Below are 20,263 nucleotides of genomic sequence, written 5' to 3' on the forward strand. Positions count from 1 at the left end.
TGCAGGGCATGACAAGATCTCCCAGGCATAAGTGGCAAGCTCCGGCCATTTATCCAGATTGGAAGCCCAAAAAGAGCAAGGGTCCAGTGACTAGAGATGAGCGTTGTTCTACTCGAACTGTTCGCCAATCTCAAATTCGAGCTGTTTTGGGCGGTGTTTGAGCCGTTCGGCGAACACGAACGATTTGAGAAAAATTCGGCTATTCGAGGTTATGTTCGATAACTGTTCGTGCACCAAAATCATAACTGGATTTTTTCTCAGTAATGATGAAAATTAATGTTAATACGCAGTTTGAGTGTACAGCGGGGTGGGGGGAGGGGCAGGGGATGGATCTCTGCAGGAATAATGAAGATCTCCATTTTTTTTTCTCTTTCCCGCATTTACAGTGGGGAGGTGCAATCTGTCAGCCTATCAGCAGCGCACACACGGAGCGAAGTGCTTTTTTTCACACAAGCAAGGGCATGTGTCATTGGCAGTGTATGTCACATGTCCTTGCCCTATAAGACCAAGCCATTTTCCCCGTCGCCACCATTTTCTCACTGCTGCAGCTGCGTGTTAGACGGCACCGCTGTTGCTTTGTGCGCTATACCTTGTTAATTTCAAGCCAATTTTCGCACAAATCTACAGATAGCTTGGGAGTAGGGAATAGTTGTGATTGCAGTCCTTTTAAGGACTAGGTTACAGCATTTCCTACGACTTATCAGGCAGGTCTGTGCTCTTAAATAGATAAATTGTGGGAGTAAAGACTAATTGTAATTGGAGTCCTTTTCAGGACTAGGTTACATCAGTTCCTATCAGTTTTTGCCAGGCAGGTCTGTGCCAGTGCTGTGCAAGTTTTTTTCACAGCATTTGGCTGAATCTAGCAAAGCTAATCCTTTTTGGCCTATTGCAGAGTGTGTTAGTCAGTGGAGTAGCCTATCTGTGTTGCAAGATATACCACCTGTGTATAGAATACCAATTTTTTTACTGCACCTAGTGAAGTAAAATCTTTTGGGCATAGCATCATTCTATTAGTCCATCTATACTGACCTCCATCAGGTTGCAAATTGAATATAATTTTTTTCTGCATCTAGCTCTGAAAAAATATTTGGCCTTCTAGCAGTGTGTGGGACTTTCTCTATTAGTCCATCTATACTGACCTCCATCAGGTTGCAAACTGAATATATTTTTTTCTGCATCTACCTATGAAAAAATATTGGGCTTGTAGCTGTGTGTGGGACTTGTTCTATTAATCCATCTATACAGACCTCCATCAGGTTGCAAACTGAATATAATTTTTTTCTGCATCTACCTCTGAAAAAATATTTGGGCTTCTAGCTGTGTGTGGGACTTGTTCTATTACTCGATCTATACTGACCTCCATCAGGTTGCAAATTGAATATAATTTTTTTCTGCATCTAGCTCTGAAAAAATATTGGGCTTCTAGCTGTGTGTGGGACTTGTTGTATTAGTCCATCTATACTGACCTCCATCAGGTTGCAAACTGAATATATTTTTTTCTGCATCTACCTCTGAAAAAATATTTGGGCTTCTAGCTGTGTGTGGGACTTGTTCTATTACTCCATCTATACTGACCTCCATCAGGTTGCAAATTGAATATAATTTTTTTCTGCATCTAGCTCTGAAAAAATATTTGGCCTTCTAGCAGTGTGTGGGACTTTCTCTATTAGTCCATCTATACTGACCTCCATCAGGTTGCAAATTAAAAATAATTTTTATCTGCATCTAGCTCTGAAAAAATATTTGGGCTTCTAGCTGTGTGTGGAACTTGTTCTATTACTCCATCTATACTGACCTCCATCAGGTTGCAAATTGAATATAATTTTTTTCTGCATCTAGCTCTGAAAAAATATTGGGCTTCTAGCTGTGTGTGGGACTTGTTGTATTAGTCCATCTATACTGACCTCCATCAGGTTGCAAACTGAATATATTTTTTTCTGCATCTACCTCTGAAAAAATATTGGGCTTCTAGCTGTGTGTGGGACTTGTTCTATTAATCCATCTATACAGACCTCCATCAGGTTGCAAACTGAATATAATTTTTTTCTGCATCTAGCTCTGAAAAAATATTTGGCCTTCTAGCAGTGTGTGGGACTTTCTCTATTAGTCCATCTATACTGACCTCCATCAGGTTGCAAACTGAATATAATTTTTTTCTGCATCTAGCTCTGAAAAAATATTTGGCCTTCTAGCAGTGTGTGGGACTTTCTCTATTAGTCCATCTATACTGACCTCCATCAGGTTGCAAATTGAATATAATTTTTTTCTGCATCTAGCTCTGAAAAAATATTTGGCCTTCTAGCAGTGTGTGGGACTTTCTCTATTAGTCCATCTATACTGACCTCCATCAGGTTGCAAATTAAAAATAATTTTTATCTGCATTTAGCTCTGAAAAAATATTTGGGCTTCTAGCTGTGTGTGGGACTTGTTCTATTACTCCATCTATACTGACCTCCATCAGGTTGCAAAGTGAATATAATTTTTTTCTGCATCTAGCTCTGAAAAAATATTGGGCTTCTAGCTGTGTGTGGGACTTGTTGTATTAGTCCATCTATACTGACCTCCATCAGGTTGCAAACTGAATATAATTTTTTTCTGCATCTAGCTCTGAAAAAATATTTGGCCTTCTAGCAGTGTGTGGGACTTTCTCTATTAGTCCATCTATACTGACCTCCATCATGTTGCAAACTGAATATAATTTTTTTTCTGCATCTAGCTCTGAAAAAATATTTGGCCTTCTAGCAGTGTGTGGGACTTTCTCTATTAGTTCATCTATACTGACCTCCATCAGGTTGCAAATTAAAAATAATTTTTATCTGCATCTAGCTCTGAAAAAATATTTGGGCTTCTAGCTGTGTGTGGGACTTGTTCTATTAGTCCATCTATACTGACCTCCATCAGGTTGCAAACTGAATATTTTTTTTTCTGCATCTACCTCTGAAAAAATATTTGGGCTTCTAGCTGTGTGTGGGACTTTTTCTATTAGTCCATCTATACTGACCTCCATCAGGTTGCAAATTGAATATATTTTTTTTCTGCATCTAACCCAGCCAATAGTTTTGGCCTAATACCACAATTTGGCCACTCAGCTCTGCTCGGTTCCCATCCATTGTTTTTTTGTGCAAACAACTCCAGAGTTGTGAATTAGTTAACCACCAAAATGAGTGGAAAAAGGCCTGCTGCTGGTGGAAAGGGGAATAGGCGTGTTGGGAAGGGGAAAAAAGGTTGTGTCCGTGGGGTAGGTGTTAAAGCAGCAGTAACATCTGCAGAAGAAAGACCATCTTCCAGCCAAACTAAAATGTCTACTTCTTTTAGCGGACAATGTGATAAGATCCCTTTCTTACAGCCACGCCAATCGCTACAAATTCCAGATGAGGCACAAAAACAGCAGGTGCTTCAACAGATATCAAGTGCTCCTTTAAGTGGGCTCTCCTCCACATCAACTTCAACATCACAAATACTCCAGTCCTCAAAGGTGTCACCCCAATCGCACTTGCTTCCTCACAGCTCCCAAATCTCCAGCTGCCCGTCTGAGTATGAGGTAGAACAGATGGTTGAGTCTGCAGAGCTGTTTACTCATACTATAGCCTGGGAATCAGAGGTCGACTCCAGCGCTTCTGTGAATCCAGACGAGGAAATGATCTGCACTGATGCCCAGAATCTTTAGGAGTCGGATCCAGGACCAGACGCAGAAGGTTCTGACCATAATGTAGACTCTCGTTCCCAAACTGTAACTCCTGTTGGTGGAGACAATGAGGAAGACGATGATGAGACTCAAATACCTGATTGGAGCGACAACTTTAGTTTTTTGCCAGGGCAGGAACAGGTTGGCTCTGAGGACGACGGGTGTGATAACGCACAGGGTGATGATGATGAGGTTGGAGATCCCACTTACTGTCAACCCACAGTCAGCCAAGAGATGAGGTCAGCAGAGGAGGTGGAGGAAGATGCTAGTGACGACGAGGTCAGGTTGCGCCTTCCTGGACAGAGACGTAGTACTGGAAGCACGTCAACAACTGCATCCTCAAACACAACTCTGCCTCTCACCACAAGTCGTGGTGGCTCTTCAGGTCGCATGGGTGCTAAGCCTTGCATAGCCTGGGCATTTTTTCAGATCGATAAAGATGACCCAACTCGTGTTATCTGTAACATTTGTCAGCAAAAGCTAAGTAGAGGCCAAAAAATACATAGTTTGAGTACTTCATGCATGAACCGGCACATGGACATGAAGCATAAGTTGCAGTGGGAAGCTCAGTGTGCTACAATGCGGCCTAGCCGGCCGGGCCAACCACCGTCTGCCATATCTTGTGCACTCGCGGCCTCTTCATCCTCTGTGACTGGGGGGACAGCAGTCACACCTGTTTTGGGGCGCAGACCTGCCACCTCTTTACCCGCAACAGCCAGCGTGATTGGCAGGTCATCATTTTCTTTGGAGGTGGTAACACCAGCTGGTGTTGAGCGCTGTCCGACATCGATAGCACCACCTTTGGATCAAGGCAACCTAACATGTCCGCCTGCATCTTCCTCACAGACCGGCAGTTTGCCGGGGACACCCTTATCAACCCCGTCTAAGCACAATAGCCAGCCCTCGGTCCCTCAGATGTGGACAAGTAAAAGACCATTTCCTCCTAGCCATGAGAAAGCTAAGAGGTTGAATTTCACCATCTGCAAGCTCTTGGCTACAGAAATGCTGCCTTTCCGCATGGTGGACACAGAGGATTTTCGAGACCTTATGTCCGTCGCAGTGCCCCAGTACCAGATGCCCAGTCGGCACTACTTCTCAAAGAAAGGTGTGCCTGCGCTCCACCAGCATGTCGCACACAACATCACCACTTCTTTGAGAAACTGTGTGTGACAGGGTGCATTTCACCACAGACACTTGGACGAGTAGGCATGGACAGGGGCGTTACATGTCGCTGACTGGGCACTGGGTAACTATGGTGACAGCAGGACAAGGGGCTGCTGTCCAAGTCTTGCCGTCCCCACGAGTTGTGCGTCAATCCTCTTTATGTCAAAGTTCCTCCACTGCTTCTGCCTCCTCAACCTCCTCTCGGTCTTCCACCTGCACCCAAAGCCTGTCTGGTCATGCCACAAGCTTTCTAACTGCGCAGAAGGGATCCTGCACACCTCCTTACTATGCTGGCAGTAGGGCTCAACGTCATCAGGCGGTTTTTACTTTGAAATGTCTGGGAAATGTGAGTCACACAGCTGAGGAGTTGTGGTCAGCTCTAGTTGAACCAATTTCATGAATGGTTGTCTCCACTGGACCTGAAACCAGGGAAGGCCGTGTGCGACAATGCTGTAAACCTGGGTGCGGCCCTTCGCCGGGGCAATGTCACACACGTGCCTTGTATGGCTCACATGTTGAACCTGGTTGTCCAGCAATTTTTAGCCCACTATCCCAGACTAGATGGCCTTCTGCAGAGGGCACGGTCGCTGTGTGCTCACTTCCGCCGTTCGCATCCCGCAGCTCAGCGACTTACATCTCTACAGAAGTCGTTGGGCCTGCCACTTCACCGGCTAAAATGCGATGTGCCTACCCGGTGGAATTCAACTCTGCACATGTTGCAGCGACTGTGGCAGCACCGACAAGCCCTGGTGCAATACGTTCTGACGTATAGCCTGGGCCAACGAGATCCAGACGTGGGGCAAATCACACTGGAGGAGTGGTCTCAGATCAGGGACCTATGCACCCTTCTGCACAGTTTTGAAATGGCGACGAAGATGTTTAGTGCTGACGATGCCATTATCAGCATGACTATTCCAGTGATTTACATGCTGGAGCACATGTTAAACAGAATTAGGAGTCAGGTGGTGGCACAAGAGGAGGTGGAGGAAGTAGAGGAGGAGGAGTTGTATGTGGACGGGCTAACATCTGCAAGGTCCAGACGGTCGGCAGCACCAAGGCGGCAGGCATGTGAGGGTGGGGGAGATGGTTTTACCAGGGTGCATGGTAGCAGCCAAACTAGTGAGGAAGGTGCAGGAGCCCAGGAAGAAGTGGAGGACGAACTGATGGAAGACTCATCAGATGAGGGAGACCTTGATCACATTTCTGTTGTGCGAGGTTGGGGGGAGAGGACAGAGGAAGGAAGCATGATTGTTACCTCGCCACCAACACAACAGGGACTTGGTGCTCCTGGATGCGCAACACACATGAGTGCCTTCTTGCTGCACTACCTGCAACATGACCCTTGAATTGGGAGAATTAGAAATAATCCTGACTACTGGGTTGCCACACTGTTAGATCCCCGGTACAAAAGTAAATTTGCAGAAATTATTCCTGCCATAGAAAGGGATGCACGCATGCAGGAGTATCAGCAGAGACTGTTGCAGAATCTTACATGTGCTTTTCCACAAAATACCAGTGGTGCACGTAGTGAATCTCACAGTTCCAACTTGCCAACCGTGGGACCGTCAAGTGTTCAGCACTCAAACCGTAACAGAACCACAGTATCTGCTGGTAACATCAATTTTGCGGAATCATTTCACCACTTTTTTAGCCCATCCTTTGCAAGGCCACAGGAGACAAGAAGTCTGACACATAGTCAACGCCTAGAGACGATGGTACAGGAGTATCTCCAAGTAAACATTGAAGCCATGACTGTGTCACTGGACCCTTGCTCTTTTTGGGCTTCCAATCTGGATAAATGGCCGGAGCTAGCCACTTACGCCTTGGAGATCTTGTCATGCCCCGCAGCCAGCGTTCTGTCTGAACGTGTGTTCAGCGCTGCTGGTGGTGTGCTGACAGATAAGCGCACGCGGCTCTCCACTGATAATGTAGACAGACTCACGTTCATAAAGATGAACAAATCATGGATCCGAAACGACTTTTCTACCCCTGTGTCATCCTGGGGAGAGTAAAAGCTTGATGATTGGTTAAAATCACGCTACCAACCGTTTTAAGCTTTCAAATTACTAATCATGTTTATCTGTATTTTGGCTGGAAAATAATTTGGGCTTTGTAGCAGTGTGCAGCACTGATTCTATTAGGCCATCTATAATAAGCTCCACCAGATTTAAAATTACTAATCATGTTTATCTGTATCTTGACTGGAAAATAATTTGGGCTTTGTAGCAGTGTGCAGCACTGATCCTATTAGGCCATCTATACTAAAGCTTCACCAGATTTAAAATTAATAATAATTTTTAGCTGCATCTAGCCCGGAAAATAATTTTGGGGCTCCGAGATGCGCAAGACACATAAGTGCCTTCTTGCTGCACTACCTGCAGCATGACCCTCATATTGTCAGAATTCGAAGTAATCATGACTACTGGGTTGCCACACTCTTAGATCCCCCAAACTTTTCGATCAACCTTTTCATTTTAATAAAGACCAAAAAAATGGTTATTTTTGAAATTATAAGCATTAGCAGGTTGTTAGAAACTGAAATCAAACAGTTTTCAACTCAAAAATTTATTCTAGGTGATGTTACATTTGCACATAGGACCCCTTGTTCGAAAGGAGCTTCTGAACTCTCTCGTCCATTGAATTTGTCAGGTTTTGGATGGTTTCTGCTTCAATTGTTTTGCATGAGGACAGAATACCCTCCCAGAGCTGTTGCTTAGATGTGAACTGCCTCCCGCCATCATAGACACTCCTTTTGATGATGCTCCAGAGGTTCTGAATGGGGTAGAGGTCAGGGGAGCATGGGGGTCACACCATAAGTTTGTCCCCTTTTATGCCCATATCAGCCAGAGATGCAGATGTTTTATGTGCAGCATGAGATGGTGCATTATCATGCAAAAAAATGATCTTGCTGTGAAATACACGGTTCTTCTTCTTGAACCATGGCAGGAAGTGCTGTTTGAGAAAATCCACATACATTATGGAGTTCATCTTTAGCGCCTTCAGGGATCCTAAAGGGGCCGACAATCTCTCTCCCCATGATTCCAGCCCAAAACATTACTCCACCTCCTCCTTGTTGGCGCTGTAGCCGTGTTTGCGTGGGGTGTCCATCAACCAGCCATCCTCCACTCCATCCATCTGGACCATCGAGCGCTGCACAGCACTCATCCGTGAACAAAACAGTTTTGAAATCAGTCTTCATGTAATGTTTGGCCCACTGGAGCCGTTTCTGCTTGTGTGAAGTGGATAGAGGAGGTTGACAGGATGGCGTATGCACAGCTGCAAACCTCTGAAGGACCCTGCATCTTGTTGTTCGGGGGACGTTGGAGGCACCAGCAGCTTCAAAAACTTGTCTGCTGCTATGACAAGGCTTTTTTGCCGCTGCTCTTTCAACCTGACGTAATTGCCTGTAGGAAAGAGTCCTCAATTTGCCCTTATCAGCACGCACACGTGTGTACTGTGGATCAGCTACATACTTCTTGATTGCCAAGACACTTCATCCTGATCATCGCACAATGTTGATTGTAGTCATGCCTTGACCTAAACACTCCACAATTTGTTGCTTCTCAGCAGCCGACACATCCTTTTTCTTTCCCATTTTGGCAGAAAATGTAGGCTGCTTAATAATGTGAGACAGCCTTCTTAAGTAGTCATGCCTTTCATTGGACGCACCTGCCAAACTAATTAGCACAGGTGTCTGCAATTGCTTACAGTGATATAAAGAGCCCTGACACACATCACCATCAATGAGTTTAACTGACAAACAAACAAATTCTTCCCTTATCACTCCTAAACACTTTTTGCATAATAATTTGGAACACAGTGTACATGTGCTTTTCCACAAAACACCAGTGGTTCACGTAGTGAATCTTACAGTTCTAACTTGCCAACCGTGGTCTGTATGGAGTTGTTCAATAAAGGGCCCAAAATTAAGATAACATAGATGGGAGAGGTCTCTATGAATAGGAATTCCTAAGTATTTGATACCCTGTGAGGGCCAGGCAAAGGGAAAGTTGGACTGGATGGAATCCTATATGGATTTGAGGAGGGAGACATCGAGGACCTCAGACTTCGCTGCATTGATTTTAAAATTTGACCATGTAACAAAGTGATCTATTTCAGCCATAACAGCAGGGATGGATATATGTGATTGAGTGATATATACTAGGACATCATCAGCAAATAGAGAGCACTTGTACTCGGTGCCTCCCACCTCAATCCACCTAATATTGGGGTTATGGCGAATTGATGAGAGCAGGTGCTCCGTCACTAGGATGTATAAGAGAGGGGACAGAGAACATCCCTGCCTTGTCCCATTGGTGATTGTGAAAGGTGATGAAAATGTTCTGACGCGCCCCCTGGGCCTTGGGACACCCGGAGCCGGACCCTTTTTGGTGGATGCTTGTGGTTGTAGTCTCCGTGGCGGCGACCCGGTTCCGTGGCTCAGGGCGGTCAAACCAGTGGCGGAACTATTTATGTGGTTTTGATGTTTAAATGTCCGACTACGCCACCCGTGGATTGCGGTCAGAGAACCGCCGCTCCAGGGTAGACCGCTGAGGCTGGTGTTGTGGGTGCAGCAGAGCGTAGCATAACTCCCCACGGGAGGAGTATAGCCTCAGGGCAGTGTATGCGGAGGATGGGGGTGATGGTGCAGGGCAGGAGCAGTAACGACACGGAGTCAGTGATGCAGTCCAGGGCCTTTACTCACAGTTCTTATTATCCAGACCACGTCTGCAGGTAACGGCTGCCCACGTCGTACTGTGCTCACCAGGTGAGGGGCTCAGACAACTCCCAGATAACTTTGGAGCGCTTCACAGGACCCCCTTTGTGTGTCCTTTGTCTGGCCTTTCTTACCAACCCTTCTGTCCGGCTGCCTCGGGCCTCCTCTTGGTAAACTTGGCGCCAGTTTCCCTGACCCTATGTGGTGCCTTCCTAGCGGGTGTAGCGAGGGGCTGCGCCACATAAAATGTCACAGCCTCCGGTTTCTAGCTGAGGGTCGTTTCCTGCCTCCACTAGTTTCGGGGACCGGTCTCCCCCTTTGGCCTGACCCCTCCACGCAGGTGGATTCGGGCGTGCGGTGGCGACTCGCCCGTCCGCACCCCTGGGATCCCTTCATTCCTCATTCCTGGAGCCTTCTCCGCTCCTCTTCCTTCCTTCTCCCTCTTCCAGGCCTGGGCTTCTGTTACTAGGCCCGCCTCCAGAGCAGAGCTCATGCAGAGCCCCTGCTCCCTGCCACTTCTGCTCAGACTTCTCTGCACTGAACTAAGATGGTGCTCACCTTTTATACTCACTTCTCAATGCACCCAGGAACTGCTTCCTCCCTGCTCCTGCACTACAGGGTTCCCCTTCCTCAGTGTTCCCTCCCCCCACTCCAGCCAGGGACAGGGACTGTCGTGCCCATCTCAGGGGCATATTGGTCGCCCTGCCCCACGGCAATGTGGTGTAATTTATGCAGGTGTCGGGTCCTGATCCACACTCCATCCTTACCTGAGAGTGAGATATCACACCTCTGGGTGAGGTGCAATACCTCTGTAGCAACCGAGCCCTCAGGGTAATACAGTTCCATTTATCTTCAGCCTAGGTGACGTATTGCGATACAGGGCCGTGATTTTGGCTATAAAAGGGTCCCCTAGACCCCTACCCCAAGCTTTTTAAGAGAATCATATATGGCGTGCCAGGAGACTCTATGGAATGCTTTCTCAGCATCCAACGAGAGTATCTAATTACAAATTTTTAACTGCATCTAGCCCAGGAAATACTTTGTGCCTAGTAGAAGTGTCTGCTAGTCAGCGGATTATCCCGGCTGTTAAGCAAGCTACACCACCTGTAGTTTTGACACTTAATTTTTTCAAAGGAAATGTTTCGGGACCACGGGATACTCAGTGAAGAGCATCAGGAGGTACCCCAAGGCATAGGGGCTGGGACTGGCAGTAGGATGCCTTGCGGTGGACAGCCGAGCTCGATCCTTATAAAAGCTTTTTAACTGCAGCAGCTTTAGTGGACGCTACTGGAGCTGGAATTACGCGGCTGCTGGCATGAGACTTGCCCTCCAATAGATCCTTGTAAATGGATTTAAAGTGTATTCATTCAAATTAGAGAGACAATTTAAATTAAAAAGCTTAGAGCTGCCTCCACCACAGGGGGGCTCGCTCGACCCACCAGCGGACAGGCACCAGTATTGGGAGAGGGGGGCTGGCCGTCAGGGTTCACCGCGGCTCTGGCACAAACCCGGCGACACGGAGGTGGCACGGGCAGGAGCGGACTGAACGCGTCGGCTTCTCACTTTTTGGATTTTAGAAGGGCATGACATGCCTATATCTGTGTCTCCCCCTCCTTTTACTCCTCCACCTCTTTTCTTTTCGCATGACTATATGTACTTGTCACTTTTCCATGTGTTAGTTGTGTCTTCAGAGCAGTTTGTCAGCTTTTGGACACCTTTGAAGGTGTTTTCTATGTGTTTCTATGTGTTTTTGTTTGCCTGCCATTGGTTTTAACGGTGTTCGAAGGTGTTCGACGAACAGTTCGACGAACAGTTCGGCGAACACACGGGTGTTCGACGAACCGAACTCGAACACTACGGGGGTGGCTCAACACTACCAGTGACACAGTCATGGCTTATATGTTTACTTGGAGATACTCCTGTACCATCGTCTCTAGGCGTTGACTATGTGTCAGACTTCTTGTCTCCTGTGGCCTTGCAAAGGATGGGCTAAAAAAGTGGTGAAATGATTCCGCAAAATTGATGTTACCAGCAGATACTGTGTTTCTGTTACGTTTTGAGTGCTGAACACTCGACGGTGCCACGGTTGGCAAGTTGGAACTGTGAGATTCACTACGTGCACCACTGGTGTTTTGGGGAAAAGCACATGTAAGATTCTGCAACGGTCTCTGCTGATACTCCTGCATGCGTGCATCCCTTTCTATGGCAGGAATAATTTCTGCAAATTTACTTTTGTACCGGGGATCTAACAGTGTGGCAACCCAGTAGTCAGGATTATTTCTAATTCTCACAATTTGAGGGTCATGTTGCAGGTAGTGCAGCAAGAAGGCACTCATGTGTCTTGCACATCCAGGAGCACCAAGTCCCTGTTGTGTTGGTGGCGAGTTAACAATCATGCTTCCTTCCTCTGCCCTCTCCCTCCAACCTCGCACAACAGAAATGTGATCAAGGTCTCCCTCATCTGATGAGTCTTCCATCAGTTCGTCCTCCACTTCTTCCTGGGCTCCTGCACCTTCCTCACTAGTTTGGCTGCTACCATGCGCCCTGGTAAAACCATCTCCCCCACCCTCACATGCCTGCCGCCTTGGTGCTGCCGACCGTCTGGACCTTGCTGATGTTAGCCCTTCCGCATACAACTCCTCCTCCTCTACTTCCTCCACCTCCTCTTGTGCCACCACCTGACTCCGAATTCTGTTTAACATGTGCTCCAGCATGTAAATCACCGGAATAGTCATGCTGATAATGGCATCGTCAGCACTAAACATCTTCGTCGCCATTTCAAAACTGTGCAGAAGGGTGCATAGGTCCCTGATCTGAGACCACACCTCCAGCATGATTTGTTCCACCTCTGGATCTCGTTGGCCCAGGCTATACGTCAGAACGTATTGCACTAGGGCTTGTCGGTGCTGCCACAGTTGCTGCGGGAAGGCAGCATTTCTGTAGCCAAGAGCTTGCAGATGGTGAAATTCAACCTCTTAGCTTTCTCATGGCTAGGAGGAAATGGTCTTTTACTTGTCCACATCTGAGGGACCGAGGGCTGGCTGTTGTGCTTTACCGGGGACACCCTTCTCAACCCCGTCTAACTGCCGGTCTGTGAGGAAGATGCAGGCGGACATGTTAGGTTGCCTTGATCCAAAGGTGGTGCTATCGATGTCGGACAGCGCTGAACACCAGCTTGTTTTTCCACCTCCAAAGAAAATGATGACCTGCTAATCACGCTGGCTGTTGCGGGTAAAGAGGTGGCAGGTCTGCGTCCCAAAAGAGGTGTGACTGCTGTCCCCCCAGTCACAGAGGATGAAGAGGCCGCGGATGCACAAGATGTGGCAGAAAGTGGTTGGCCCGGCCGGCTAGGCCGCATTGTAGCACAGTGAGCTTCCCACTGCAACTTATGCTTCATATCCATGTGCCGATTCATGCATGAAGTACTCAAACTATGTATTTTTTGGCCTCTACTTAGCTTTTGCTGACAAATGTTACAGATAACACGAGTTGGGTCATCTTTATCGATTTGAAAAAATGCCCAGGCTATGCAAGGCTTAGCACCCATGCGACCTGAAGAGCCACCACGACTTGTGGTCGGAGGCAGAGTTGTGTTTGAGGATGCAGTTGTTGACGTGCTTCCAGTACTACGTCTCTGTCCAGGAAGGCGCAACCTGACCTTGTCGTCACTAGCATCCTCCTCCTCCTCCTCTGCTGACCTCATCTCTTGGCTGACTGTGGGCTGACAGTAAGTGGGATCTCCAACCTCGTCATCATCACCCTGTGTGTTATCACACCCGTCGTCCTCAGAGCCAACCTCTTCCTGCCCCGACAAAAAACTAAAGTTGTGGCTCCAATCAGGTATTTGAGTCTCATCATCGTCTTCCTCATTGTCTCCACAAAGAGGAGTTACAGTTTGGGAACTTGGGTCTACATTATGGTCAAAACCTTCTGCGTCTGGTCCTGGATCCGACTCCTAAAGATTCTGGGCATCAGTGCAGATCATTTCCTCGTCTGGATTCACAGAAGCTCTGGAGCCGACCTCTGATTCCCAGGCTATAGTATGAGCAAACAGCTCTGCAGACTCAACCATCTGTTCTACCCCATACTCAGACGGGCAGCTGGAGACTTGGGAGCTGTGAGGAAGCAAGTGCGATTGGGGTGACACCTCTGAGGACTGGAGTATTTGTGATGTTGAAGTTGAGGTGGAGGAGAGCCCACTTAAAGGAGCACTTGATATCCGTTGAAGCACCTGCTGTTTTTGTGCCTCATCTGGAATTTGTAGCGATTGGCGTGGCCGTAAGAAAGGGATCTTATCACATTGTCCGCTAAAAGAAGTAGACATCTTAGTTTGGCTGGAAGATGGTCTTTCTTCTGCAGATGTTACTGTTGCTTTAACACCTACCCCACGGACACAACCTTTTTTTCCCTTCCCAACACGCCTATTCCCCTTTCCACCAGCAGCAGGCCTTTTTCAACTCATTTTGGTGGTTAACTAATTCACAACTCTGGAGTAGTTTGCACAAAAAACAATGGATGGGAACCGAGCTGAGCTGAGTGGCCAAACTGTGGCATTAGCCCAAAAGTATTGGCTGGGTTAGATGCAGATAAAAGTTATTTTGAATTTGCAACCTGGTGGAGGTTAGTATAGATGGACTAATAGAACAAGTCCCACACACTGCTACAAGCCAAAATATTTTTTAAGAGCTAGATGCAGATAAAAATTATTTTGAATTTGCAACCTGGTGGAGGTTAGCATAGATGGACTAATAGAACAAGTCCCACACACTGCTACAAGCCAAAATATTTTTTTAGAGCTAGATGCAGAAAAAAATTATATTGAATTTGCAACCTGGTGGAGGTTAGTATAGATGGACTAATAGAACAAGTCCCACACACTGCTACAAGCCGAAATATTTTTTCAGAGCTAGATGCAGATAAAAATTATATTGAATTTGCAACCTGGTGGAGGTTAGTATAGATGGACTAATAGAATGATGCTATGCCAAAAAGGTTTTACTTCACTAGGTGCAGTAAAAAAATTGGTATTCTATACACAGGTAGTGTAGCTTGCAACACAGATAGGCTACTCCACTGACTAACACACTCTGCAATAGGCCAAAAAGGATTAGCTTTGCTAGATTCAGCCAAATGCTGTGAAAAAAACTTGCACAGCACTGGCACAGACCTGCCTGGCAAAAACTGATAGGAACTGATGTAACCTAGTCCTGAAAAGGACTGCAATTACAATTAGTCTTTACTCCCACAACCTATCTATTTAAGAGCACAGACCTGCCTGATAAAAGTCATAGGAAATGCTGTAACTTAGTCCTTAAAAGGACTGCAATCACAACTATTCCCTACTCCCAAGCTATCTGTAGATTTGTGCGAAAATTGGCTTGAAATTAACAAAGTATAGCGCACACAGCAACAGCGGTGCCGTCTAACACGCAGCTGCAGCAGTGAGAAAATGGTGGCGATGGGGAAAATGGCTGGGTCTTATAGGGCAAGGACATGTGACATACACAGCCAATGACACATGCCCTTGCTTGTGTGAAAAAAAGCACTTCGCTCCGTGTGTGCGCTGCTGATAGGCTGACAGATTGCACCTCCCCATTGTAAATGCGGGAAAGAGAAAAAAAAATGGAGATCTTCATTATTCCTGCAGAGATCCATCCCCTGCCCCTCCCCCCGCCCCGCTGTACACTCAAACTGCGTATTAACATTAATTTTCAGCATTACTGAGAAAAAATCCAGTTATGATTTTGGTGCACGAACAGTTATCGAACATAACCTCGAACAGCCGAATTTTTTTCAAATCGTTCGTGTTCGCCGAACGGCTCGAACACCGCCCAAAACAGCTCGAATTTGAGATTGGCGAACAGTTCGAGTCGAACAACGCTCATCTCTAATGGTTACTACCATGTTATAATGGTTTATTGCTTTGCCGGAAGTTAGAAGTGTGTCTACCCTATACTCTCTGGTGGAAACGCTACTGCAGGTATCATTTAGCCTTTCAAAGAGAAGTAGAAAGTAATCGTTCATTATATACATCGCTCACCGAGCGACAATACTGAGCAAATTGCCCTTGTGTAATTTACATCAGGATAATAGAAGGTTCATATAATTAGATGTTGATGACTCCACATGATGGCACGACACAATAATACCTCGTCCTTGAGAGCTGCTTTTGCTTTAGTTTCAAGAAGAAGAGCAGAACTGAAGTTATTTGGGTAAAGTCACATATGAGTTATATTAAATAAAAAAATCTATAAAAGATAGATAGATAGAGGGTAGCATGGTGGCTCAAATCCCACCAAGGACAACCTCTGCAAGGAGTTTGTATGTTCTCCCCGTGTTTGTGTGGGTTTCCTCCTGGTTCTCCAGTTTCCTCCCACACTCCAAAAACATACTGATAGGGAATTTAGATTGTGAGCCCCAATGGGGACAGCGATGATCATATATGTAAAGCGCTGTGGAATATGTTGGCGCTACATAAAAATAATGATTATTATTATTATTATAGTTAGTGACTGATCCAATATTTGGTAAAAGACTCCTTCCATCAGTAAATGGCTGTTTAAGAGTTTAAAGCTGATCTTTAAATTCATTTACCAAGAAAGGTAAAACTAAGAGTAAATTCCCATTAACAAAATTACGCCTTGTAATGGCTGGTGGGCTCACACAAATTGTCCAGTTGTGCATTGAGTATGTTGTATATGGCAGTAATTCAGTTCAAATTTTTCATATATTTAATGTTTGCTTATTTCTCGGTGCTCACGGTTTGCTGTGCTTTTTATTTTTTTTTTTGCAGTCACTGCATCTTCCATCTGTTCACATTCGCTTCATTTTGTTATGAGGCAGGTACTGATTGCCTTTTATTTGCCTGATCTTCTCTCATCAATCTAAGGCTGTTTTTAATTAGAGCTGGATCCTTCCTGCCCTTGAAAATTGTAGGTCTTAAAGCCTGATAGAATAGGTTCATGTCAACAAAAGGAATACCTTGTCATGGCTGGTGGGCACAAACAAATTTGACAACTTGTGTACCAAGAGGCCGGTTCATCATAATTTACATAACACAAGCTCGTGCTTCGGCAGTATTGACAGAGTTCACGGTGCCAAATTCATTAAGAGGCGCATGCGACTTAATGAATTTGGCACCGCTATTAAGTGGTGGGTGTCTCTGTGTGCTGCACCACAAATTATACTTCAATGGGGTAGCATTTCTGGTGTAGAAAAATGCTGGCAGATTCGATAAGTTTGACGAGGGGTGAAGCATTGCACAAAGTTTTTTTCAACGTTTCAAAGCTTTTACGTAACAAAAGAGGAGTAAAAGTTTTAATGATCGGCACAATAGTACTTCAATTTTCTAAGTATAATCTACATGACAGAGATTCAGTTCAAAATTCATATATTTAAAGTTTGCATATATAATTGACTCGCCCCCTGGGCCGTGGGGCACCCGGAACCGGGCTTCAGTGCAATGTTGGGAGTAGTAGTGGCGACCCGGTTCCGTGGCTCAGGGTGGTCAGACCTAATGCTGTGGCAGTCTATTTGTAGGGTTTTTGAATGTCCGACTACGCCACCTGTGGATTGCGGTCAGGGATGACCGCCGCTGCAAGGCAGACCGCTGAGGCTGATGTTGGTATGCAGCACAGGGATAGGATAACTCCCCACGGGAAGAGTGTAGCCTCAGGGCAGTGTAATAGGATGCTGGGGGTGATGGTGCAGGCCGCAATAATAAGGGTTCAGAGTCTGCTTCAAACAGTCCAGGGTCTTTATTGTAGTTAGTACTAATGACCCGACAGGAGTACAAGGTAGGAATGGGCCTGGGTGTCTGAGAGCATTCGGGCAAGCCCCACTGGTCAGGGTGAGTGGGTAGGCCTACCGTTCTCTCTCTGCCCTTGCTGACTATCCCCCTTTTAGTGGTATGATAGCCCACGTCCCTGAGCTTGCCGTGTACTACGCCTGTATGGCTTGCGACTCGGGCCTTAGGTACCTGTTGCTTCTCCGTGCTGTACTGGTCCCTCTGTGTGGCGGAGCCTCCAGGCTTCTTAGGCCAAGGAACCTGAAATCCCTTGCGGGTTGGTTTTCTGCTGCAGGGCTTGCAACCCTGACAGCCTCGGACCCCAATGTCCGGTTGTATAGTTCTCTCTCAGCCAGGACCGGCTCTCGTCGCCTCTGTCCCTGGCTTTCTGTTCCTCCTTAGCCTCCTGGACTCCTCAGCTGCGGCTGACCTGTCCCTTTCCTCTGGGAACCCTTCTGGATGCTTCAGAATTGGGTCCTGGTCTCTCTAACCGTGCCCTCAGTTCCAGCTTTTATAGGGGCAGCCTGCTCCCCCTACTGGCCTGGGACAGGAGGTGCTGCATGCTAATGGTCCCTGACCAGGGAACCTCCCTCCTGCTCTCAGACACCGCCTTTAATATTTGTGGCATCCAGGCCTGGGGTGACACATAATGTTCACTGTGTTCTATCGGATACTAAATTTGTTATTTATTGGTTTGTGTTAAAGAGAGTTACAAGAATGTGATTGCTATGGTTTTTTCACTATTATTTTTAGCAACTTTACAGAAAAAAAATCTCGAGTTTATACTTTCAACTTTATTTTTAAAACTATAAAAGTACTGGTATATAGTGTACAGCTTCATTTGCATTTATCAGTGCTTTTGGATAGCTTTTGTACAGCCTCTACCTATACCTTTCTATTACTGAGTGTCCACTATTATAACTGACTAATGCCATTAAAATATAGTCATAAGCCTCCCCATCATGTTTTACCAGTGTATCTAGCTTCATCAGGGAAGGAGGCTACACTGAACCAGAACATTGTCAAACAAATCTTTTAAAGGTTTGGGTATGATGTTATCAAAGGTCAACAAATCAGGTCATTCTGTTCTTTAGGCCAATAGTAAACCACGTTATGTCATAAAAAAATATTTTTTTTAGGTCCAATTTCTTTTGTAAAATGCTTCCCAATTTTTTGTTATTGTTGAGAATAGATATAAAATCAGAAAATAATCGTGCATCACCATCCCATTAGATCAATATATCATCAATTTATCTTTCCCAAAATAAAATGTGACTCATGTAAAATGATAAATCTTCACAGAAAGCGCGTATATCTATACACAATCCTAAAAATGTATGAGCGAATGTAGGTGCACAAGAAGTACCCATCACGGTACATCTTATCTGATGAAGTGAGATCGTGAGATGTAGATGGTGAGAGTGCAGTGGGATTCACTGCCCCATAAGTGATTGGCTGATTGGTCCTGACATATATATCGATAATCCTTACCACCAATCACATACATATGACCTCCCTAATATATATGTCTATTGGTGGCAAGAATTAGTGACCCTAGATAATGACAATGTGGTTTACTATTGACCTGAAGAACAGAATGATCTGATTTGTTGAGCTTTGATGACATCGTACCCAAACCTTTAAAAGGTTTGTTTGACCATGTGCTGGTTCATTGTAGCCTTGTCCCCTGATGAAGCCAGTTGCACTGGTGAAACATGTTGGGGAGGCTTAGGACAATATTTTAATGGTGTTAGTCAGTTATAATGATGGACATTCAGTAACAGGATGGTATAAGTAGCGGCCGCACCAAAGCTATCCTCTAACCACAAAATATGAATGATTAAAAAGACACGGAATAGAGTGTTTAAAGGTCTCTAAATAGAGTGTTGACCTCAGTGAATGCAGAGTTTACTTATGTCCGAATATACTGACTCATGCAAAAAGTTTTACAATTATATTCCTTTAATAGTGTGATTAAAAGTTATATTTTATTGACTTTAGTTAGGGATTATTTGTTAGTAATATTGTTGACCCTACGCTGACTGTTAACAGCAATTATAGTGTGCTGTGTAAGAGATGACACAAAGGGAGCAAGAAGGCCAGCTGTGTAAAGGTGCTTGTCAAAATGAAAGATTGAGCTTTTTAGGCAGAGAAAATCCTCTCCCACACAATAGTGCAGTCTTTGGCTCACTGTTAGAGTCCCTGCCTTTCATACCATAGGTTCTGAGTTGCACTGCTGTGAAAAGCTACAAGAAAATGATGAGAATTAATTAAATGTATGGACTCTGGAATCATTCACTGGAGGTCTCCATCGCCAAAGTCCTGCATTGAAGGAGAGCATAGTAGTGCACTGTGTAAGAGATGACACAAAGGGGGCAGGAAGGCCAGAAGTGTAAAGACGCCTGTCAAAATGGATTTGAGCTTCTTAGGCAGAAAAAATCCTCTCCTACACAATAGTGCAGCCTGTAGCTCACGGTTAGATACTCTGCTTTTCATACAAGGGGCGTTCATTAAAGATTTCCCCTGACCCACTTCCTGTGGACTGAGAGCAATGAAACTTGGCACAGTTATTATTTCCTCTCTAAATAGGTGCCACCTAGGGACACACACTTCTCCCATCTCCTTAAGCAACTGTAAACACCTCGCTTGTAGAAGTAGGCTCCAAAAGCCACGTTGTGACTTCGGAAATCAGAGTCTCATCATCTGGAAAATGCTTGCCCTTCAAAAATAACTTCATTTTTGGAAAGAGGTGGAAGTCCGATATTCACCCGACCTCGCACTAAGGGGGATGCGGTAGAATTTCAAAACCACAGGAGCATGCTTCCATTTGGGCAACATGTGAGTTGTGAACTGGTGCATTGTCTTGCAGAAGGCGGACACTTTTGGTGAGCATGCCATGTCTCTTGGTTTT

This window comes from Phyllobates terribilis, unplaced genomic scaffold, assembly GCF_046119375.1.
Source record: "Phyllobates terribilis strain yellow unplaced genomic scaffold, ASM4611937v1 Scaffold_7__3_contigs__length_470593459, whole genome shotgun sequence".
Taxonomy (NCBI): Eukaryota; Metazoa; Chordata; class Amphibia; order Anura; family Dendrobatidae; genus Phyllobates; species Phyllobates terribilis.